The sequence below is a fragment of the Cyprinodon variegatus genome, unplaced genomic scaffold (genome assembly GCF_000732505.1).
Source record: "Cyprinodon variegatus isolate N-32 unplaced genomic scaffold, C_variegatus-1.0 Scaffold40, whole genome shotgun sequence".
Classification (NCBI taxonomy): domain Eukaryota; kingdom Metazoa; phylum Chordata; class Actinopteri; order Cyprinodontiformes; family Cyprinodontidae; genus Cyprinodon; species Cyprinodon variegatus.
This window is the reverse complement of record NW_015150493.1, coordinates 635225-660485: the sequence shown is the minus strand read 5'-3', so window position 1 is coordinate 660485 and position 25261 is coordinate 635225. Positions and strand designations below refer to the sequence as shown.

Genomic DNA, 25261 nt, shown 5'->3' with positions numbered 1-25261 from the left:
TACACAACTGCCCGATTTCCCATAGACACATTCTCGGGGACAAATAAAGCAACACTAAAAGCATGCTGTATATCAGCCAACCCAGCGATCCATCCCTCACTCTCAGCCACATCATATGTGACTGCTTTAATCGCAGGCCAATCACTGCTAGGTCACAATTAATAAAAGCCACAACAGACGCAAATAAACAAGTCCAAATTGCTGCCTTAATCGAATGATGCAAACATCAGTGAGCTACAAAAGTTCACTGCCGCCACTGACAATTTCCTAATTGTATTCACTCATTCATGGGAATTTTATTAACATGGAGCGGATGTCTTCTGCCCTTCCACTGTCACAGCACAAGGGATCTAATTTCATTATTTTCCACAAGATTTGCTTGACTACCACCGCCATGCTAGTGGCGCGACGTGGCCAGATGTTTTTGCTATTTAAATGAGGAAGCAAAGCCTGTTGGGTAAACATAATTAAAGAAAGTTGGAAGCCTTCAGTGTTTTTTTTTTTTCTTTTTTTACTTCTTTCCAATCATGCCCTCTCTTTGTCTTATTGCTTCTCCTCCTACATCTTTTTCAATTTCATAACTTTAGTTCATCAGACATTACAATTAACATCAGAGCCGTATGTTTCTCTAAGCTGGGGCATAAGGTTGATTTACATACAGAAGGTGGACACAGTGGACAACACACAAGCAGCACAGAGAGAACGAGAAAGCAGCCTACACATATGGATATAGGAAAGTCTGTGCAAAAACATTAACACAAAGGTGAAGGAAAAACAGCCACGATAATCAGGCAACTGGTTGGTATAATAAACCTGGTGTAAAGTGTAGCCTCACCTTTTTCACATCATTCACAGACTTTTCTACCTCTGCGGAAGACGAATCAAAACACTATTGACCTGCGGCCTCCACATACTGCCTATTTATTAAAATCATCGCCCAGTGCACTCAAATCATGCATGCATTAATGTCCATGCTTTTTGCATGCTAAGCAACCACAAATTAAGGAGGGATGGGGGGCTAAATTAGATCACTTATGTCATAGCACTAATAGGACAGCTTCACTTTCCAGTGCTGTGAAGAAGTATGTGCCCCTCAATAGTTCACTTCTTTTTCTGCTTTTTTAGTGCTCTTTTGAAATGCTTGTTTGCTTTAAATCAAGGGTCAACACAACTCACCACTGGTCTAAGTTTGAAATGTAATTTTATTCTGATACTCTTCTTTTTTTAATCACACTTGCATTTGAGCTTTCAAAATAAAATAAAAAATCTTTTAAAAGAACATTAGAAATTAAGAGAAACATTAAAAACATGTTTCTTTATGCATAAAGTTTTGGTGAACACTGACACCTCCTTTCATAGGTCATTATTGGTAGTTCTTCCTATGACTCAGTACCCATGCAGGAGCTCTAAGCCTTAAAAAGGCTAGTGACCTCTATTTTAAATCATAAAAGGACTAAGTTGGACAAAGATTACTATGGTATATAAAGAAGGCAATTATTTTAATTTAGCAAACAAAGAAACACTATTAAGATCACCTTTCCCTTTTGTAAGTTAAAAAAACAGCCCCTTTGTTTAAATCATTTATTCACTATTATTAACCACTTCTTCAGTTCCCCAAAAAAATATCTATGTTAGATTTGCTGACATTTATCATCCTTTAATTTTTTTTGAGTCCACATGTATATACCACCTTCAGGCCAGAATGGAAGAAATTAAAGACAAATTGCATATTAAAGTCATTCACATCTATCTGTGTAGAAACGGTTACATAGCATATCTGTTTTTTGAGTGAGAAACACAGAACAAAAAGTAATTGGTGAACTTTTGAAACTGGTTATGGTTCACCATGAGGAGTCAATGTGACAGAAGGCTACAGGCCAAAGACCAGAATGTGCAGAACGATCAAAGTGAACCTGGTGGCCAAATTCTAAGCTAGATTGCCACAAAAATAGATAATTCTGCAACACTTCTCTCTAAGCTACAAGAAACTTTGAGATGCTAGAGGAGTGGAGCACATTAGAAGAAAAGGAGAGGCTTCACTGCTGCAGACCTGACATCTAATGGTCTTTACGTATATAGCACTTTTGTAGCCACAGCTGTGCTGGGGCTCACTGACAGAAGCGGGGCTGCCGTACACTGGCGCCACCGGGCCTCTGACCACCATCAGTAGACAATGCAGGTGAAGTGTCTCGCCCAATGCTAAGCAGTGTTGTGGTCAAGACCACCTAACCCGAGACCAAGACAAGACCAAGACCAGAGTGTATCGAGACCGAGACAAGACCAAGACTTTTAGGGTCCGAGACCAAGTCAAGACCAAGACCGAGGGAAGTCCAGACACAGTCAAGACCAAGACCAGCGCCAGTATGTGACAATAAAATGTGAAACATGATCAAAATCACAAAAATGTATCTAAAAGACCCACATTCATATACAAACACCTAGATATTTAACACACAGAACTGGACTAAACATTAACATCTTTATTTAGTACTTCTGTGTAGTAATCACAGAATTTCAAACAATTAATCAAAGTCGATCAAAATTTAATTTTTTCTGCTGTTCATGAACAGTACATACATTTATGTTGTTTTTAATTGTGCTATTTCAAAACAACGTGCAAAATTCTGTAAAATGTGGAAGGAATAATGGTACCATACTACAGCAGTATAATAATTATCAATTTATAACATTTACAACATGTCATCGCAAGGCACTTTACAGGTGAAGTGCATCGGATCATGCAGATGGATAAAAAAAATGTCACATTTACCATTTCTAATTTTCTCTCAGGCAAAAACAAATTTTATGAGTGCTCCACACTTGACATAGGAGTCTTGCAGAATCAATCAGCTGTTATTTAAGCTTATTGCCCATCTTATTAGGTCAAATCGATATATATTATGCAACTCCACAATTATCAATTACATTTTTATTCATTTAGGACAGAACAATCGGTCACTACTTTTGCAGATGGCACATCAGTATCCAGGAAACACTGGTTTAATTTATTGTCATTTAATTTAAAGAAAGAACATTCAGAGATCAAACTACTATTGAAAAAACATCTGGAACAGAAAATGGATGGAGACTTCAGCAACACAAGACTTGCATTCACTTCACTCCATCGCTGCTCCTTGGCTTTGTTGTTACATATTTGTTGTTTGTGCATCAGAGAAATGGAGAGTACAATGAATGGATGACAAATGTGGTCTGGACTGTACAGTACAGGTGTCTTGTGTAAAAGGAGATTTTGCAGAATGTTGTTGTGTTGGTTGATGGCAAACTCATGTTAAGCCTCCATCCGAAGTTTTAATTCACTTTTTTTTTTACTTCTGTATCAGTCCAAACACATCATGTACCGCACTTGTAATTTATTACCCACTGCTTGGCTTTTACTGGTCCTTTAATTCTGCTGCCCTGCTCTCAGTCAGATCTTCGATCTTCAAACAAGTAAAATACCATTTTTATGAATTAACACCTTCTGAAAAGTGTAGGAAGTTGTAACCTTTCCACTTATATGTAGCCTCATCGCATTATTGGCACGGTAATTATGCAGATTACATTTCTCAGGAACCCACGCTAATGTGGTAGACTGCATCACATTTACGAGGATCATTTACAATCATTTAATGTATTGAAGTTAAGAACGTTTGTTGAATCTGATGTGGGACATTCGTAAAAGTTTAAAAATTAACAAAAAGAATACAAAAACCTGATAAGAATGTGGCAACAGTAGATATTCCCTTAGATAATGTCATCGATGCTACTGCTATCCCTCACAACAGGCCTGCTTAAAGTAACAGTGGAGAGGAAAGACTCCTTTATAACAGGAATACATCTCCAGCAGAATCACTTTCAGTATGAACGGCCTTCTGCCAAGGCCAACTGAAGATTCAAGGAGGGAGAAGCAGACATGCTAGATGAACATAGCAATGATCCATAAATACTTAAAAAACGATGTTTAAGGACTTGTTTTTATGTTTATTTCTTTATTTTTATGCTTATCCTTTGTGCCACACACCAGACTTATATGAATGAGGGATGACAAGGCTTCTCCAAGACTTGATTGCTGCTGAGACACATCTAACAAATGAAGGGCAAGGGCAGTAGAGGATTAGGGTTCGGATAAACTGCTTTAGCTAATAAAATTCAGTCTTTATTTTATAAATAAATATCATCCTCTGTCATGAAAAAGGTTTGCTCTGAACATGCAGGAGTACAACCACCGTTTATCAGTTAGAAGTTTCTGTGTTTTGCTCATTGCCATATTAATTGAAAATGCAGACTGAGAGATCAGTACTGTTACAGCTCTTTTATCCCTCATTAACAGAGACACCTTAATATGTGCATGCTTGATCCTTAACAAATAGCAGCCTTTCTAGCCAGTGTGGTAATTCATACTGCCTCTGTTGCACTGCAGCCTGACGTAGAGTTCCCCTACGTTGCTTGCTGTTTGTGGGGATGCAGTCCATTTGAGAAAGATGACGAGTAAAAGGAATCAGTTTCTAATCTTCAGATGAGCCAGACGGGAAGTCATACACAGAAAGTGTAAAGTAGACGTAAAATTGTAAGTTTCGAATTAAGAGTTGATGGCTCTGAGTGTGGACTGCAACACGGCAACTTTTCTCAGTTGATGATTGAGTGGACACCGGATGTAGTATAAGTGAAGATAGCCTTAAAAGGCATTCTGATTCTGATTTCTGATTCTAAAAAGGGCTGCATATTTTAAAACTAAGCATTTCACCCTTTACCTTTACGGCAGGGGTTAATTTTTGGATGCTGTTACTCCTGAATAGGATTTTTTTTTAGCTTGTCTCACTTAAAGCTTTCAATCTGAGTACCAGATATGGAAGCATTAATTTACTCCGTTTGATAGAAAACGCCCCATTCTCTGCATGCTTTACAGCCTTCAGTAGCGGGGCTTGATGGCTGAAATATGCTCTGGGTGCTCCAGCCACACACAAGCACTTTTTTAGCATGCAGTGTGAGGCACATTTGATACCCTTTAGTGCACACGAACTGAGTAGCTGTCAAAAATACAACAGGCATCTCAAGTAATTATGCAGATTTATGCAAAACATTAACAAGAAGAATTAAAGGCACAAATGAGGTGGCTACACTTGAATTGTTAAGATTATGAATAATTACCATGAATCTTTTTGCTCTTAATATAACTTGTTTTTGATAAACAAAGCCTTAATTATTGGAATACTTTTGAGGATTCCGGTGACCTTCATTAATCTTAGACAACAAGTCTCCAGTGAGACTTGAGATGAGGCCTTAACACATGCATATATACACACACACATGCACATGGACAGACAACCCATGCAGGCTAAATACACATGCAAGGAAGCTTGTATGCTAACTAGCCACTTCAGCACAGAGGGAAGCAGACCGACAGATAGATCTTCTAGTTAAGCCAAAAGAGTTCTCCATGCTCCCCTGGTGTGTCCAGGTACGGTGAGCCAAGGATGACAGATGCACACAAACACATGTCTACAGAGACACACACATAAATCTGGTGGCTCAAATTCTCCCTTGAGAATTTGCTGCACAAGGTCTTTAAATAATTACTGTTACATCTTACTTTCTTCCCCTTTTTACTTTCGACTAACTTTGGTCATGAATATTCTAGTGTGACATATTCAGCATTGAACATGATGCTGAATATGTCCTATAATTAAAACGAGCAAGATAAGAATACGGAAAATGCTCAAACTCCAACCTCTATGAGCCAACGACCATACAAAAACACACCTAAAAGAAGTACTTTTTTAATCTAAAAGCACATCAGGGACAAAAGTAGGAGCCTTGTTGAGCCTGAGCACTTTCCCTTTACTCCACGTTACCAGAGTCAAATTTGATCAGCTAGCCTTTAAATGAAACTAGTTAAAACACAAACTTTGTTTGAGGCTCAACAACTTTGCTTAAGTGACAACATTTCCCACGTGTCATCATATCTGCATAATTTGCATGAATAACAATATTAGATTGAGCATAATGATGTCTGTTTAGCACAATAGGCAAAGATTCTTCATCAGTAAGTCATTGCTGACTGTCAGCCCTAATGGTTTGACACTCAAACCGGGTCCCATGGGGACCAGGCACCCAGGGGTCCTGTCAATCAAATAGCTGTTGATTGCTTTAGTTTTAGCAGTTAAGTTGTTTCTGTTTCCTTTAGTCTCCATAAATACACCATGCTTCTGCAGAGTGATAGCCGACCTTCATCATCATCCTGTTTGATCATCATTGGTTTTAATCGAAGATTGCCACTACAGCTTCTGATATAAAAAAAACACTTCCCTAGTGTTGACTCTTTCTTGTTAAGGGTTCCTGACTTAAAGGTGTGCTTAATGCTCAACATATCCAGAAGATCTTAATTGTTAAATAGAAATGTTAGAAATTGTTGCTTTACTGATTGAGTTGCATACAAAAGTTAATTTATACACATTTTGCAGTGTTCAAGTAACACTTAACACTAATCTGGGTGCATTTGGTCCCATATGCTCTGTTTGTTGTTGTTGTAATAACTCTAAAAGACTCAATGTACTTTGACACCACATATTTAACACTGTGGAATTGACTATGTAGGTATTGTATATTCAAATAATAAATACCCATGAAAATATCTTTCTTCTGAGCAGGTTTACATTATTTTCTAGGGGTTTTCCAATGATGCTTATTCTTGTATTTAATGTCTGGGTTATGCAGGTTCAATTTCAGCCGCACTAAGTTATTATTGTTTCACAGGAACAAAATAAATAGTTTTTTCTTGATTTCCAAGTAGTCCTGATAGACAAAGAACAGTAGATCCAAGAGGAATTAGGTGTACCATATAAATGATATGACAGTACTGCCATTTTGTCAGTGGCATGTGTGTCTTAGTGAGAATACAAATGTACAAGTACAAAACTAATTTTAATACATTTTTTACATTTATTTTACAAGAAGACCCAATTTAAACATTAGTGTATTATAGGTCTATAGTTAATCCAGATTTTGACATTGATATTTTGTTTTTGTTTACACCAAGTAAAACTGTGTAGTGTTAATGTGGTCTAAGCTTTGACTGAATAAAAAAATACATTAAAGATCCCAAAAAAAGTCAGTAAAAGATGCAGAAATAAAAAAAAAAAGAATTAACAAAACTCAAACACAGCCTCATTTGATTGATTTATTATAAGCGAGTTATATATTGTTATTCAGTTTTGGTATTTCAGTAAAAATGGGGGAATATAGAATATGTAAGGATATTTGAACATGTTTCTACTATAGTGGTTGATTACACAAACCAAATACAAATTGTGAGTTATCATTTTATTTTAACAAACTGTACCCTGAGAAGAAAATGCTTCCTAAGCGTTTATTTAAAAGAGGTAAAAAATACGATGTTAATTTTTCAACCAGAAATGCTAAAATCTGGAGAAGCACATCTGAGGCTAAGTTGCTCACAATACCAAGATGATTGCTATTCTATCAACAGTAATGACAGAGTGCCAGTTAGTTAGCTTGTAGATACATAAGGTAGTGAGTACAATTTGTACTTGAAATATCATGAAAACACCTCAAAATTATGCATAACTCTGTCAGATTTATCTTAAAGGCTGAAAGTCAATGCAAAGTTGATGGTACATTTCTACAACTAACCTTTGCATAGAGATGATCATTAATCTAATATAACACATAATACATAAATCATCAAATATTCACGTTTATAAAATCATAGGCATGAGAACAAAGTTTGATTTTTATGCTGCATTTCAATTCAACACTGACAGGAGCTGTACACATACAATCTAAGGTAAATAAAGTTTTAACTGATGATAACAATAGGCTATTTTTTTTGTTTTGTTTTGTTTGTTTTTTACTTTTTTGCAGCAGATATTTCATCCCCTAGAGATTGTTTCGGTAAGAAAATAACACATCCCATACTTTTTCTATTTCGATCCTGAAGAAATTTATTAGCTGCTTCTCATAATGAGACAGAATGATAAGCATATGGAGGCATCAGGCATGTTTGACATTAAATATCTGAATGTTTCCTTAGGCACCACCAGTGGACCGAACTAAGACATCTGATGAGATGATGGCTCAACACATCAGACTTGTATGACTGCTTCACTGGCCCCACCAAAGTGTCTTGAACACAGTAATTCTCTACTGCTGTATTGATCATGAAAGCACAGTATCTTTCATCCTGATGAGAACAAAACAAGCCAATATGCTTTCAAATGCTTTACTGCCCTCTAGAAAACATCAATGAAGCAATATTGTCACAGTTTACATAAAAGAGCAAAGGATGCAAGAGGATAGAAAACAAAAGGGATGAATGTTGGTAAGTTGTTAGTCAAGAGAGCCGCATTTACAATTTCCGTTTTATGTTCCCACCAACCCTGCAGATCAATTGGGGAGGAGGTTAATTTTCTCTTAAATTAATATTGTGGAACACTTTGCTTTCCTCTGACACTTTTTCACCACCGGAGCTCCTGAGTCCCCAACCTGAAGGTTTAGCTACGAGACTATGCTTTCCAAGATCAGGATCTACTCATCCCTCCCAATTGTGACCATATTCTTTTCTTACAGGACAGTTTAAAGAAATTGCCTAAAAAACAATCTGCCATGGTCGTTTTCTATGTGACCTTCTGTTTTGAATTTCTTTTTAAGTTTTCAGCTCCACTTTGATTTATGTTGTTCTGTGTTTTCTTGTTCATTGGTTTCTTTTCCATTTTGTGTTATATTTAAGCATTGTTGTATTTTTTTTAGTTACTCTCTGTTGCCCCTTTGTGCCACTCTCCTTTCCCTTAGCTCCTTCTAGTTACGTCTGTCTACACCTGCTCCCTATCAGATAATTAGTCCTCCCATTGTTTCTGTCTCCCATATATACACCTCCTGTTCAGTTACTCTTTGCTGGTTTCTCGTTCTTACTTGGCTCCTCGTGTGTGTTCCCTCCTGAGGTCTCCTGGTTTTTAGTTTTCTGCATTCTGTTCTTGGATTTTGTTTCTGTTTGCCATTAAATCAGCAAATACTCATCTCTGCCCCCTCATATCTGCATTTGGGTTATCAATCATTTTCCACTCAACCCTGACACAATCCCTTCTTTAAACTGCCTCAAGCTATTCCAAAGTATTGCATTAAAAGCAGCGTTTCTATCAGAAAGGTGTGACATGAGAATCTTATTTATTCTGAGAAGTGAAATCCAATGTCCTGCAGGGAGGTTTTGAACGTCGAGGTTTCCTTCAGTGTTTGGTTGTTTGTAGTTTCTTGCAACATGAAGAAAACCTTAAGGAGTTTTAATAATTAAAGTGACATTTTTAAACAGTAACGGTTTTTAACTACATTAAAATGACCAACTTGTGCACCTACAACTTAATTCAGTGAATTTACCTTTAATCTCAGATATCTGAGACATTACTTGCTGTGCTTTAGCTGAATGCTGAAGCCAAGATATTATATAATTTGTTTTTTTAAAGGAAAAGCCATTGACTTCTCCTAAACAGTATAGGGAAGTTTCTATCCCTTCTCAATTCCTGTGTAATGTAAAGATGCTAAATGCCCCAGTGTCTGAATTTGGAGGTAACTGATTTTGGATGCTGGTATTGCTCTTGCAAGCAGCTGTTAGAATCTTCTCCCTCTAACCCTGGATCAAATCTTTAGGGGAGAAGAATGAGATGAAGCTAGTCTGAGTCAAAGTGCTTAAGGGAAGCCCAAACCTTGCTAAAGGAACTCTGACCCCTCTAGGAAGGGGGTGGGTTACCAGTTGTTGAGGCATATAGAGGAATAACTCTTGGAGGGTTGGTAACTTGGCAAGTAACTTTGTGAAAGTACTAAAAGGTGCTTACAATTAATCATGCCCCAGGACAGGAATAAAACTCCCTGTATATGGCTTTTGTTTTTATGCCTTACTTCTTCTTACATTGATAACTTTTAATCTGTTACATTTGTTTGTGTTGAAAATGGAAAATTGATATTCTGCTGTCCTTGCCATTTATGGGCTGATGATGTCTTTCCTTAAATATTTATATTGGTTATATTGGTTTGTAGTTTTTTTTTACCTACATGCAGTTTTTTATTTACAAAAAGCAACAAGAATCTGGAAGCGGAGAACTGCAGGAGTTTCTGGTTGGTCTGGGGAAGAAAATAAAAAGATCAGGTAGGAAGTTGGTTGATGGCAACTTATGAAGGATTGATTTGCTTACTTGAGGGATGAATGGAGGATGGCATGGATCTGTAGGGGGTTGCTTCAGTGGGCTTTGCAGACTGTACCCAAGAGGTCCAGGAGAATGTGAATGAAATGCGAGAGAGTTGGTACTTTTAAGACATGTCAAGCTGGATTGAGGACAGCCAGGTGATGAAGACTGAGAGGCATTTCATCTTGTTTGTTCAATGTATAAATGGTGTCCATATTAAATAAATAAATGTAGAATATATCTTTATTGTAAAGTTTTAAATTCTGAACCAGTACAGTAAAAAGGCCCAATTAAACAGACCACAGCACAGCTTTGTGTACATTTCTTACAAAATAAAACATTTCCATTGCAAAAACCCAAAAACACTGTTTTGATTCTAATGCCAAAATCCTTTTGAGATGACATGGGTCAGTTAAGTAAAAAATATATGTATAAATATGTGTAAATATGTGTAGAACCTATACCTCATTATATATCTATCTATAAACACCATTAACCACCATTTCTCTGATAAAGACCTCACTGATTCCATGTACTTTTATTAATTAGTTGAAAACTCTTGGAAAAGCTTTAACAGCACCACAACGGGGGGAAAAAATGGTGATGAAAACATTCCTACTTTGATTCTATTGTCTGAAAAGTTATTTGGGAGTTTTTTTGAGATCTTTAAATTTCCTCACATACAAGCAGGTCATATATTAGCACTCTCGGATCATTCATTCTTGAGTTATTCAGTTTTACATGCTGGTCTAATTTTTGCATGCCAGGGTCATGTGGTTTCACTAGACTCATTCAACATGCAGGTCTTACCTTTTCTCATGTATCTCTGTAAGTCTCCCTTTGGCCACTTAAGCACTTCATAGTTATTCTTATGTGGAGGTCTGGGTTTATTTGCCAATTCTCATAATGAGCAATGCAGTGAATGATAAACATATGGAGGTATTAGGCCCAAGCATGTTTGACATTATTCGCCTCCCCCATATGTTTTCATAGAAACCGCCACATGTGTATGATGAGAGATTGCTGCTAAGTCAATTACTTAATGTGATGAGCTCAATTAGATAGGATTGTAATAACTGGCCATAGATTAATTTAATGACAACGGAATATAAGTGCTTTATTATTTAGACTGAATGGATCTTCATAATTTTGGGTCTGAATCTATCTAGTAAGATAGGTTTGGGTTAAACCTAAACTGAGATAAGTTTTATATAATTCAATATAAAACAAGTCATTAATATTTTTTCAAGTGCCTGAACACTTTTTCCATGAATTACTGGTAGATGAATAAATGTAATGATATGACTTCAATAGAACATCATTTACATTTAAATACCTTTTGTAGATTTCTGTTGATGGGATTGGGCTGCAACTAACGATTATTTTGCAAATCTATTAATTTGTCAATTAATAATCGGATAGCCAAAGGTTCCTTAAAGAAGACTTTTTACTAAATGAAACCAGGTGAAACTAAAACGTTTCACTTGAGCAGTTCTGGATAGAGCGTATTGACAGATTTTTATGTTAAATGCTAAATATTTTCTTAATTGTTTTACACTTCATTTAATGATTAATCGATTACTAGTTGACAATTATTTCAATAATCGATGATTCCCATTTATTGCGATTGTTTCAGCCCAAGATGGGATGTAGCACAACTCTGAATTTTCTTTATGCACTTGGTTTGGCATGAATGTTGCGCAGATTTTGGATCTCAGGGTAGTTTTACTATACAGCACAACAACTTCAATGAGTTTTCAAAACAACGATTGGGTACAGAAGTTTCAATTTGTTGTGAATTAACATAATATGCCGATAGGCTCAAAAGTACATACTCTAAACATAATATTCAAGGGAATGTCCTTTTAGCCAGCCTTAGTAACACAACAAACATGTTCTAGCTATAAACAACTATCTGCTATCATTTATGCTGAATAATTATTTTCTCCTGTCAAATCAGTTGATTTTCTGACATAAAACCAGCTTTGGAGTATTGTGTAAAAAAATTATTATTTGTTTAGGCAACGGCATTGCAGACTCTCAGTAGTAACCCCCTTTTACTCCAAAACCCCTTTGGATGTGTTGTGTTATTGTCACTGTAGGAAAATTTATTTTTTTGTAGAAATTTCACCAGTTCATTTCAATTTAATTCAGTTTTATAGTTTCCTTGGATCCTGGGTTCTTTCTTAACTTGTTGTGTGATCTCCTTTGCTATAGCCTGTTGGTGTCGTACTATGAGATCCAGGGAACAAACAAGGTCTGACATGCTGATAAAGAAGACTGGTTCTCTTCAAGTTTCTGCTCCAGAACTAGGGATGACTGTTTAGATTTTTCTTATGAAAGCAGGAACATTACGGTCAACCCATAGTATCCTTGTCATCGAACTATCATATATCAGTCAGGACGTTAAAGTTCAAATAGAAAGGAGTGCGTCTAGAGCTGTTTTGTCACGTCTGATGGTAGATTATCCTTTGTTTTCTCTGTGGCTGGTCAAAATGCTTCAAGTACTGAAAATCGAATGAATTTTCTCTCTCTAGCCATCCGTGACTCCAGCAAGAACAGTCACGTGAGGTAAACACAGCCGTGACGTCAGTGTAGTCACATGTCTCTAGCGGGTGTCAAGAACCACTAGTTCACATTCTGTTCATCAAAAGGGTAAAGCAGATTGCTGTACCTTCAAACTTCTTGAAAGCAATAATCTTGACCCTATTAAAAATTCTACCATTTTAAATGTGCTTTTTGTGATAAGAGGCGTGGATTAACTTCCAGCCTGGCTTTTGCTAGGAGGATGATTTTAAAAAGTATGGTTGTTCAACAACTTGCTAAAAGAGGTTTTTCTCAAATATAAGTGGGAGGGTATTCTTGTATTTAGACATTTCGAGTGGCGCCTAACAAAATTTGCATTATGTTCAAATTTGAGAACCCATTTTGCCTGTTCATATTCTTATCCGTCTGGGACATGTCAACCACAACGCAAGCTTAAATCAGCGGCAATCCCCACTTTCACACAGATTTTCTTTTTCGCAACCTATCCAGGAGTTTTTGTCAATTTCTGGTGTCTCACACTAGAGAAACCTGTAGTAAGAGAACCATATTTGTTTGTTTAACATATGTTAAAAATTACAAGCCCTCAAACCAATGAATGAATAGGTCCTTGGGTTTGTCAAGGCTTTTAATCATGTTTATAATGTATCCTTCAAAGAACACTTTGTGGGCATTTGGCTGAAGGACCCCTAAGCTAAACAGACATCTTACAGTACACTTTTAAACACAGAGTAATTTGTACAACATATTGTACAAAATCTAACAATTCCAGTTTCTAATTAGGATTAGGCAAAATATTGTTGTTGTCTTTGTGACCTTCCCTGGAGTTTCAATATGGACTCCAGAAGAAGCTTCCAATCCTACTGCCATTTGGGCAAGTCTGCCCCCACCTCCAGGCAAACAGATGTCCCCCCCCACCCCACCCCCTTCTGTTAGCAGGGAAGTCTACATTTACACCCCAGTGCACACACACACAAACATGATGTTCACAAAAGAAATGAAGTCCTTGGCTGGTCTCTCTTGTTCTCACTTGCGATTAGTTTTCCTCACATATGACAGAAATCAGGTTCATAGTTTTACTTCAAGGATGCAGCACTGCAACAAATAATTGAAGTTTGTCACATGCAAAGACAAAACAAAAAACTCGCTGACATACACCTGAGACCATTCTCCTTTCATTCCTTCCCCTTCTGCCTATTTTAGGCGCATCGGGTGTAAGGCATTAGGACGGATGCCTGCAAGCAATGAACATTTTGATTTCATAAGTCACATTCTCTGTCAAAACTTAAAGGAATGTTGATTTTTCTTTGTTATTTCTACTCTCAGCACATGTATTCTCAACACTGCTGTCAGCTTGCTGCTGTGTGAGACAGAGGTCACATCCAGAAATAGACAAAAGTGTCTCTTGGATTCTCACAAGATGGTCCTGTTTTTGCAAAATGTGCATTTACTTGGGGCACATAGCCACAACTTAAAACGGATATAATGTGTCTGCAGCTGTGTTCAAACATCCTTTCCATTTTTAACATTTTTCAGAAATTTGTTCAAGCTCCAAATACAGCATCATTTTATTCAGTCATGAGATAAAGTGTGAGGGTGTGAGTAAAAATGAGATGATGCATTTATGTGAGGGGCTTGACCTAACATGTACTTGCAACCAAAATTCATGTAAAACACCAGTAACCATCCCTCTGCTTTTAAAAAGGTTTGGATGATTTGGGATAGTGATGCAAAATTTTAGCTTTATTATGGATATTCTATCCTTTCCCCCCTAAATCCATGTTTGGGCTAAGAAAAGGGATAAAAAGGATAAAGTACCCTGTTCTTCCACAGACTTGAACACTAGAACAGCTCAGTTCCAGTTTCCTTTAATTATCTTCCTTCTAAATTGTGTAATTGAAGACAGAGAGCTTGTTTTGCTATTTAAAATTAACAAAGCTCTGCTGAAATGTAGCTTTTTTCTTTGCAATTAAAAAGGAAATCTTTTGTAAATGAATGAATAAAATACACTTAATTGTTGATGCTCTGCAAAATCATATTTGAGATCTGTAATTGCTTTTCTAAACAAACTTAAGAACTTAAACCTAATTTTGGAACAGTTGTAGAAATTGTAAATTCTGAGCAACTCCTGAGTCAATGGTTGTACATGAGGTTAGAAAAAAGATGCATAAATTATGATCAGCGAATAATTACCTGCCAATTACAGACCAAAAAATGTTTTTGTTGTCAAACAGAAAATAAAAGCTTCTAAAGTCATTTACTTTAGTATTTAGCTGTATTTGAACCATAAAAAGCAAATGCTCCATTAAAAACACTGATTTTATTTTGCCGAAAAGGGCCGCAGGAGATCAAGGGACTGTGTAGCACTTAGAATTTTGTTGTAGTAAGTTTTATTCATTTGACAAAATGTATGATGAAAATCAGTGATTGTTCAAAATCATGTTTTTAAATCAATTTGAATGTAATGACCAATGAAATAATTAACATACTGAAATTGAAGAACAAAGCAAGACAGCGTAACTTTAGAACAATGTATTAGCTTGATTTAATATATACATTAAATGATTTCTCAGGTCAATACTGTATGCAGTAATAGGTGCTTATCAATGCTGTAGATGCGCCACTGAATGATTCATTTCACTGAGAATTTGGACATTATTCAGCACCCATTTTTTCCCATTTTCAATCAGAAACATTTGATTTAAGAATATGCTCATTTTCTCCAATAATTGTGTAAAAAGCAGTATATTTTTATACACATTTAGCAGTTCAAAGACTTATTTGATCCACACTCAGGACCTGTGTAATAACTATGCTGAAACACGTGTCAGGTAGAGCGAAAGGGTGACAGAAAACAATGATGGGTTGAGGTATAAAGAAGACGATGCAACAGGCGCACACATAATCAGAGGTTCCCTCGTAATGCGCATGCATTCACCCACTGGACGAACATCTTTCACTTTATTAGCATGACAAAGAGCACAATCATTTCGGATATGCCTGAGTGCTGTTTTCATTAACTTTCCAATGAGTTATTAACAAAAGTGTCAGGAATGCTGCGATTGCTGCAGGCATGGGCCAAAAGAAAAGACAAACTAAGAAATTGAACAAAATATGTGTTAACCAACGAAAGAAATGTCACATTAGAAAAACAGTCATGGAAGAGCAAAAGGGCTGATGGGTTGATGAGTAAATAAGGTTAATAGGCTGCCAGTTTTAAAGCAGCAGATCCTATTATTAATGAAAGTATATTCAATTAATCAAAATGTCCAGTATTTAAACTCAATAAATAAAGAGTTATAGCCTAGTCTGCAATCAGTCAGAGAAATGATTAAAGCTGGCATGGTTATTCTGATGCTTCATGGCATCAGAATTAGCTTATATGAGTAGTTTTACAGTACAGATTTTAATTTTTTTATTATTTTTTTTTTTTTTATGTTTACTTGAGCGATATATTTGTAAAGGATTGCTTCTCCTACTTTACTAAAATTTCTGGCTATTCTGTTCACTGTGAATAAATAATTTCAGAGATTAGGTTAATAACTAGTGATAATTAGCTGACATTGTAAGTGAAGGTTTTTTTACCCTGTTATAACATATACACATTACTCACAGTAAGGATCGCTTTTGTACATTTCTTGTTAAACAATGAATTTAAAAAAGAGTTTCTTCTGCTGTGAGTTTTTTTTTGTTAGCTTGTATTTATTTGTATTTGTTACTTGTTTTAGACTTTCAAATACTGTACCTGCATTTGCGTCTTTCTAACTGCATAATTTCTAATCATAAAAACAAATGTTATGATCCGACAAATACTTTGTACTTGTGTAGCCTTTTAAAAAATACTATTTATTCTTACTTAATTTCTACTTTCTTTTACTTGAGTACAACCTTTGGTAGTACCCACCCCTACTGAGAACCATATTTAATATTGTTGCTAATAATGCTTCTATCATTCATCCTTTAAAGTTTATTTAATAATCAACTGTCTGTTCATAGATGTAACAGCTGCAGTTTGGTAGGTTTTGTTGTGAAACTGACTGGTCTATATGAGTGTTTGTCATTTTTTAGTAGGCAGTTAAAGTATATTTCAATACATTTGGTGTAAAATTCATGAAATGAAATTAATCTTGGCTATTTGTTATGCATTTTAGAAAAATAAAACCCTAAAGCATAAAGGTGAACCCCCATAATAGATATTTAACATATTATGTAAGTGACAACAGTTACAAATAATTAGAAACTTGCTCAATATTCCTCATCCTTATTCTTTCATATTTTCATGCTTTTATTTCTTGACTTCAGTAAAAAAATATTTTTCTAATGACATGCAGCTCTAACTCTCCATCACGTTCATCAAAGCTGGTGTAGATAATTTGATTATGTAATGATATGATGATTAAATTATGTGTTTCATTTGACTAGAGCAAAATCTAATGATGAATTAATGTCTAAACTGATGTTCTATTTGACTAAGCTTGACATATTTAGCATAGAATAAAAAATATATATTTTAATATATTAAAATAGGTATTTTTCAAATTTGATCAAATGTCCTGCCTCTTCACAATCATTGAGTTATTTCTTCATTTATCACTTAAGATCCTTTTAAAATTAATTCAAGTTTTTGGTAGTTATTTAAATATCTTTCGTTTTTGTTTCATATCTTTTGCAAAGTTTGCAAAGAATAAAAGTGCATAAAAATCTTTCTCAGGAAACTCATGTCTTCTAACCTCAGTGAATATTCAAAACTGATAGTATTGTGATGTCAGTATGCATTCAAAGTCTGATAGAATATATATTTAAAAAATAGAATAACTTAAAGAAAACAGAAAAGTGAATGAAATATAGTAAAAATCTTAACAAGAAGGAACCACAAACGTGCCTTTGACTTGTGATACTTGGAACCAAATTAACTGATATATTTTAAAAGGATTTACTTTGCTGTTGAGGTTTAACCTCTCATTCCTCAATGCTGTGGGGTGCCAACAAGTTTTACAATCATCAACTTCACAGTTACACTTGAAAAAAGGCAAATCTAACTAATATATTTTTTAAAAGACTTTCTTGCACTGAGGAGGTTAAAACGGTCTAATTCTATTCCAGCCCCTTAGAAAGAACGCAGCCAGAGAAAATAAGCTCAATGGTGTAATTTACAAAGCCCTATAAATCAATCCTGGTGAGTCCACATATTTCTGTGAGGGGAGAATTTATATGTTTAATTACCAAGCGCAGGTGCCAGGCCCTGGCTTAACTCATTACAAAAAGATATATGAATGGCAGGGAGGACTCGGATAGTGCAGGACAAAAAAGTGAGGACAACGTAATTAGCTAGCTCTTATTTAATGGGACCCTTCCTCAAGTCGCTCGTAGCTCCCTGAGCGGCTCCTCATCCATATGCTTCAATTCAGAAGTCATTTCAGAAATCACTAGTGGCAGGTAGCACTGCAGCAATTAACAGTGGCAGAATGGGATCGGTAGGGATTAAAAATAAAGTGTTAAACACTGTGATATTTGATTGTCCAGCTTTTCATCACCCCCTCCTTCTACTACTTTCTGGTTTCTGCCTCTGAAGGATTGTTCCAGAGAAGTGGAAAGCTAAACAAGATTATTCCCCGCTGAGCAGGACTGGGCTGCAAATGCCTTTGGCCGTGAAAGGACTGGGGATAGTTTTGGCCGAGTCTTTGTGTATTTGGCCAAATTGAGTGTTTATCCTCTCATGGTCTGTAAGTGGACTTGGCTGTAAATTCAGCTTTGCCCATAGAGGAGCATGTGCATGTGTTTTATCCAGCCCAATGATACCTGTACTGTATGCAGAGACTGGGTGAAGGTGTACCACTCACAGAAAGCCCTTCTAAAGGCCTGCCCTGCCCATTCAGGCAAAAGATTAACTGATTTCCCATTTGATGATTTAAAAGCTAACCAGGTTTAGGTTAATCTTTAGACAACATTATTTTTTATTCTAGATTATTTCAGTCACTAAGCAAAAAAAAGAGCCTACATTTTCAGCCTTTCTTGGCTGTGTTGTTCCGGAGTGTAATGCTTCATTATTTAGATGAAGTCCAAGTCATTCTGCCATGTTTCTGCTATGTTATAATGAAATTTTTGCCATCAGACCTTTTCCTTTTTCTTTTCTAAACTGTCATGTCACTGATTTTAAAATTTTAGATCCTGACTGAGTCTAGGTTGGACCCCTTAAGTATCTGCCATTCTTCTAAATATTCCACAGTCTGCAAACAGTTTGAATTTCCTGTGACATCAAATATTGGCAATGTTTTCATTTGGGGAAAACAAGAGAAAATTTTTCTTTGCTTAAAAACATTTGTTTTCAAATAGAGAATTTAAGTAGAATTTAAATTTTGAAATGGTCTTACACACCTCCTCAGATTAAGTTGCAGTACTGAAACTATTGCCAATCAGAGGTAATTCCTGCTTGGCACTGGCTTAGCACACATATGTATTCTCCAGACCATCAGCAGCTATTATGTACTATCAAGCAAAGAGTGTACTGTACAATACGTTTTTTATTTGACATATTATAAATAATGTAAAAAACTTTAAATGGGTAATAAAAAAAAGGAATAACCTGAAATGTTCCCATGGACATTCCTAACTAATAGAAAACAAAAAGAGCCTGAGTAGACATGCTTTGACTGGTAATTACCCAGTTTACAAACTCGGATACACACACCAGTTGTACTGAGATGGTCCATTCCACCCGGAGGCGTTGTTTGGCCAACACTAAAACAGGGGGACCCTCACTGGACACCACTTGGCTGTTCCTTAACTCTCTGCTCTCACCGTCTGGCCACAGGCTTGTTGCAATTGGCAGGCCGTGTTCTCCATGTTCCCTGGCAACTGCCCATTGTTGAGTTCATAGCTTTTGACCTGCATGTTGAGAGGATCATTTGGCTCTTGCTGAGCCATATAAACACTGGAGTGTGTTAGCCGAGGGCAGTTTGGCCAGAGCAATAAAACACCTGATGTTTTCAAGCTGTCTTGGAGCCAGTTATAGTGACTGTCCTTTGGCAGTGTTAAAACCATGTTAGACTCCATGTGGAGATTACTGTAGCCTTACTCAAGTATGAAAATAAGCAAGCACTGCTCAAAGTGTTGACTTATTTACCCTCTGTGAAATATTTAGCAAATCTTATTGAAGCATTTTCTCAATGTTCAATATTTGAGGAAACAACTATAGGTTGGCACTCCAAAGCTAAGAATAAATCACTTTGAAAACACATGATTTACACTATTGTTAAGCATGAATCAGAGTTATTATTTTAATGCACAACCCCTCAAGCCAAAGGCTTAGAGAATAATAAAAAACATCTCAAATAAAACTTCACAAACCGAATCAGTCTATGAAAGAATTTATAGCAAAGGTTCAAAATTGGCATGACGAAAGGGAACAAAGAGGATTTAAATGATTTCAAGCCAGACAAGCTGGTCTTAATATTTCAGAAAATGCTGATCAACTGATGGGGAACAAGCATCCCAGGTTTACAGGGGATAGCCCAAAAGGTGTGGATGAAAGTTTCATGTTCACGTCGACGATCAGTGATAATAAGGAAGAGCAGATCTAGGGGACAAAAAGATCACTGTAATTTAACCTTTTTTTTTTACTGTCAAATAATGTGGAATAACATATCTGAACCCCCAACAACAATGTTGGAGCATAACATCATAAGTAAATGTAACCTGTTCATGTGAGTCTTTATTTTAGCTGCAACCTCCATAGTTTGACATGAATGCTCTCTTGGATCAGCAGCATGGGCTGATGGTTTGTAGAGTTTCTTCTTAATATCATTTTAGTTGCATCTCATCACCTCCCAGAGTGTAGCTGCTGACCATGTTGATTCTGTTATGATCAACATTTTGGATTTGTCCAGCAGGATGATGATCATCGAGCTTACATCATGTCAAATTATATCAGTTTCTTTATTTAAGAGGACAGCAATTAACTGAACTTCGGAATCATCAGATCTCAATTCGGCAAAGTAACTTGGGTGGTAGTGTAAGAAGAGACTGGCAATCATGAATCAATGACTGTCTGATGGCCCATTGCTTATATAAAGAAAATCTCTAAGAAAAATTTCTGAGACCTTGTTGAAACTATACAACCAATAACTACTGCATTTCTGAAAGAATTTGAGGATTTAATGCTGTACTTGAAAGGTTTATCTGATAAAACTGCATGTGAGTGTATTTCCCTTTAGAAATCATCAGTCCAAGTGCATAACAACTTAGAAATGTACGCCTCCAGAATAGAGTATATTCAATCCAGTGTCTGTCGGGTCAGTGGACTGCTCTATGTCTGAATGTCTTAATCTGAATGTTTTGTTCCTTATTATATAAAACAAATGTTTAACAGTTGTCATAACCATTACCATTAATTAAAAGAAAATAGATCTTGATAACAGCATCCATCTTAAGTAGCCGTATTCTAGTGAAGGTAGGTTTGGTGGTCAACCTCTCATCTCTCTTCTGCACGTTGCCTCTAGATTCTTGGAGCTGACTGTTTGACACTTTCTGAAAATTGTTCTTGCTTTTTCCACCTGGAAACAAGTTTGATTCAAAAGCCTGAGCACAAGCATAGGAAAACTTGAATTAAAATATACACTTTAAAGAAAATCCTTCTCTAATAAGCGCATCATTGATCTGGTGCTGGTTTGATGGTCTTTACTCATCTGGCCCAGCTTGTATTTGGATTTTTCCATTTCTTTTAAATGCATTTCTACTAGTCTGACTATCTTTTGGCATTTGGCCTATTACTACATTATACTGCTGTATCTTAAGTGGTAAGTAATATTGTAAGCAATCAAAAGTAGAGTTCTTGGGAGTCTAAGCAGCATTTTAGATTACACTAAATCTTAATAACTTCACAAAAAAACTGCAATAAAGCGAATTGTTAACCTTTATCATCTAAATAAACCATAGACGACTTCAACAGAGTGAGAAAAAGGTTTGAAGTTTTCAAACAAATGTTCTTTACTGTAGAACTAATGGATTTATATTAATTATTTACACGGGTGTTTGAATTATGCTTTTACACTTCTTATAAAGATCCACATTATAAGAAAAACTATTATCTGTGAAACCCAATCCATTTTAGCCTCTGTACTATCAATCAGGATCTGTACATAGCTTTTAAAATAGTTCACTTAACTTTACCAGTCTCACCAGCCAAGCCAATGAGGTTAACTTCCTATGTTTCTGTATCATGTTCTGCGTGTGAAGGGTGACTGATAAAGTAATGGAAACAAAGCAGTGTCTCTGTTCTGTGGGTAACAAACTATGAATGTCAGCCAGCGTGACGGCCACTGACTCAGACATACGCAGGAAGGAGGGTGTGAACGGAGATGAAATTGGCAAGGATCCCTACCTGAATGAGAGCAGCTGGCGCTCCTCCAGTCAGTGTGCCATCCTGGCTGCCATCTCTCCTCCCAGCCCATGGCTCCAGGCCTCGTTTTCACTTACACTGAGGATATGGCCAGAAAACCACCCAAAAGAGACAAGAGGATAGGCGTCAGTCAGATATCTGGATGAAACCACACTTTTAATTACTGCAAGTTGGTGTAAGGTTCATATTTTCCTTAAAACAATCATAAATCCTCAGTGAAACGGGTCAAAAGCTGTACTTAGAAAAATATCTTTAAAGAAAATAACTTGCATAAAAAATTGAATATCAATTGAGTTTGAAAAAAACATTGAAGGGGTGGAAATTATGTTTTATTTATCAATATTTCTTCAATCTACAAGGTTTTGAAACTGATCTTCTTTTACTGCCACTCAAAAACTGCCTGTAGACGACGCAATCTCCTCATTTTAATGGGCATCACTAAAATGGTTTGCACACCTTAGCATTTGTGTAATAATCATTAAAGATCACTTGCAACTTGCCCACTTATTGCAAGTGCTAACAATGAAACTGCACATGCAATTTCTGGAAATGTAGGTAGGGAACCTCCTAGTCACTTCTTGAAATGCCCCATGTGCATAAGGCCATCCTACCCGCACTTCATTATTTTCAATCTACTTTTAATTCTATATATTTATTTATTTATTTCATATGGACATCACGTACTTTATACATTGGACAAACCAGATGGAATGCTTGAGTGTGTTAGCATGTGCATGTGCTAATTTTCAACACCAGGCCAGAGGGGGCTTAAAAATGTTTTAATTCTGCACATACACTAGCAGAAAGTTTAAAATGCAATTATATAAATTATTTAACACCTATGAATTCACATCTTTATCGGAACAACTCTGCAGCGACTTCAGCCACTGTTTTAATTCATCTGTAGTTTCAGTTCAGTGGGGAGAGAGTTCCACAGTTTAGGTACTTTCATGTGAAAGAATCTCAAAACTATACTCTGGTCTTATCCTTTCCTCTGACACCTTCCTCTGCTTTTTCATAAACTTATGTGACAAGTATGTGACAAGATTAGCATACGGAACATCCAATAGAAAAGATGAGCCCCATGGAACTTGATGCCAAAAGTAGATTGCACATTATAGTGTGCCTTCAAGTGTTCCCTTCCTGTATCTGTGAAGTTTTTCTTTTATCCTTTACATCTTAGTAAAAATATTTACTTGTTCAAAGATACACATTATATTGATGTTTATTTTATTTATTTATTTTCAGTAAATAACTAGGGAATTTTAGTAGCTGATATTGGTAGCTGTATATGAGAATAGCAAATAAAAGAGATAATGACAGAGGCATTATTTATGGACTGACCAGGTTAAAGAATTACAGATTTATCATTAGTTAGCAAGGAATCCTTATTTAGTTGACCTGAGGGTCAGGATAAGTAAAATACAATTTGTTTGGTATTTTACCAACACATTTTTTTTTTTTTTTCAAAGATAAGCCCGACGGCAGTTCACAACTCTTTTAAGGAAAAATGTCTAATTCTTATTTCTGGCCAAATGATTTTTGCATCTGTATCAGAACATGCATGGCACAGAGGTACGCATTCAAAGTGGATCAATTGACTTTACCAATTAGTAGTTTGGCAAGTTTATTTCGCAACTTGAGGTTGCTAAACTGGCTGAAAATGTAGATCTGAACATCATTAAAGGGTTTTTCCTTGCAGGTTGATGGTAGCTATTTAGCTGCTATAGTAATGACTCCATAGCAGTACAGTTGCTGTTGCCAGGAGTTGTTTTCCTTACAAAAACATAAAGTGGTGCACCTGTGATATACAAAATATGTATTTAATGGACATAAATGTAGGAATTGGGGGGAATTAAATAAATGAATAAATAACAATGAGTGGGTTTTCTTTTTACACTGTCTGATTTACCAGCAGCTGAGAGAAATTGGTTAGCAACTCCAGGATTTTTCGCTGTTTAGCTTCATTATATTTATTCTTAATATAATAGATACGATTTATATTGTTGATTTATTCACTTCTTTTTTTTTTTATTCAATTAATTATGAGTAAATGGATTGAAACATTTAATGGGTAAAAAGAAAAACAAAGCTGAATAAAACCAAAAACAAATAGCCGGAATAATGAAGAGGATTTGATTAAATCTTTTATTGCAAACAACTCCACATATAGCCCCAGAAAACAAGTGAAAAACAAACAATTAACAGTCACACATTAACGAGAACAATTAAAATCCGGAAGGAAAAAAAGGAGGTTGTGAGCTGAACAGAAAAGTTCAAAGTTTAATTGAAATGAGAATAAAGAGATGTGCAAATTCTTTGATTCTTCAGCCAATTTAATATGCTGTCATTCTGCAAAGGATTTGAGTTTATTAGAGGATCAGTTGTAAAGCAAAACTAAAAAAAAATATGTCATGGATGTTTTTGATCGAACACCACAATTGTCTGTTTTATAGTATTATCAATTATTTTTGTAATGCTTTATTTGACTTTAAAGTCCATTTATTATGAACTTTGACGAGTAAATGAAATGATAACATTGGGTGCATTGTTGAGACTGTTTTACAAATGTTTCACGTTGAATGAAGTTTCAAGATTCAGGTCCAGACTGATGACTCGCTTAATCATTTTTCACAGACCCATCTTTGTTGTTATGTCACATGGCAAATTTCTTTTATTGTAAAGAAAGAGAACAAAATAGAGAGACCTTGACATCATTAAAAAGTTTCAATAGCTGTTTCATCAGTTTTCATTAGCCCGTATTAAGCCATGCTTTTTCCCCTAAGACAAAAAAGGAAATCTTCTTTTAGAAAAACTGCTTGAATGGCCTTTGGATTTCTTTTTTTTTGTTTGTTTTTTTGTATTATGTAAGTTTCCAATGATACGAGGAAATGGAAAATTGTCCATAGATGTGAGTGTGCATTCCTTATTTGCATTGGGATCCTGTTTGTTAGATAGTCCATAGTCCTCCCAACTCTTAATTGAATAAAAAGAAACTAAGGATGTTCATGGATTTAGTGCATCACAAAAATTATATAAAAAGACACAAAAACCAATAATAATACTGAATCATCCCACATTTGACAAATGTGTTGCTAAACCAAGTTCATCGACAGTAAGAAAGTGTATT

The 25261-nt window shown here is 35.8% G+C and overlaps 1 long non-coding RNA gene across 2 annotated transcripts in view; it reads right to left on the bottom strand.

Annotated features, from left to right (window-relative positions):
* Window positions 1-25261, bottom strand: part of LOC107081751 — a 149950-nt gene that overhangs the window by 83869 nt on the left and 40820 nt on the right. For both annotated transcript variants that reach the window (XR_001481109.1, XR_001481108.1), the window contains exon 2: window positions 22114-22209. This is a non-coding gene — a long non-coding RNA (uncharacterized LOC107081751). The remainder of the gene's footprint in view (window positions 1-22113; window positions 22210-25261) is intronic.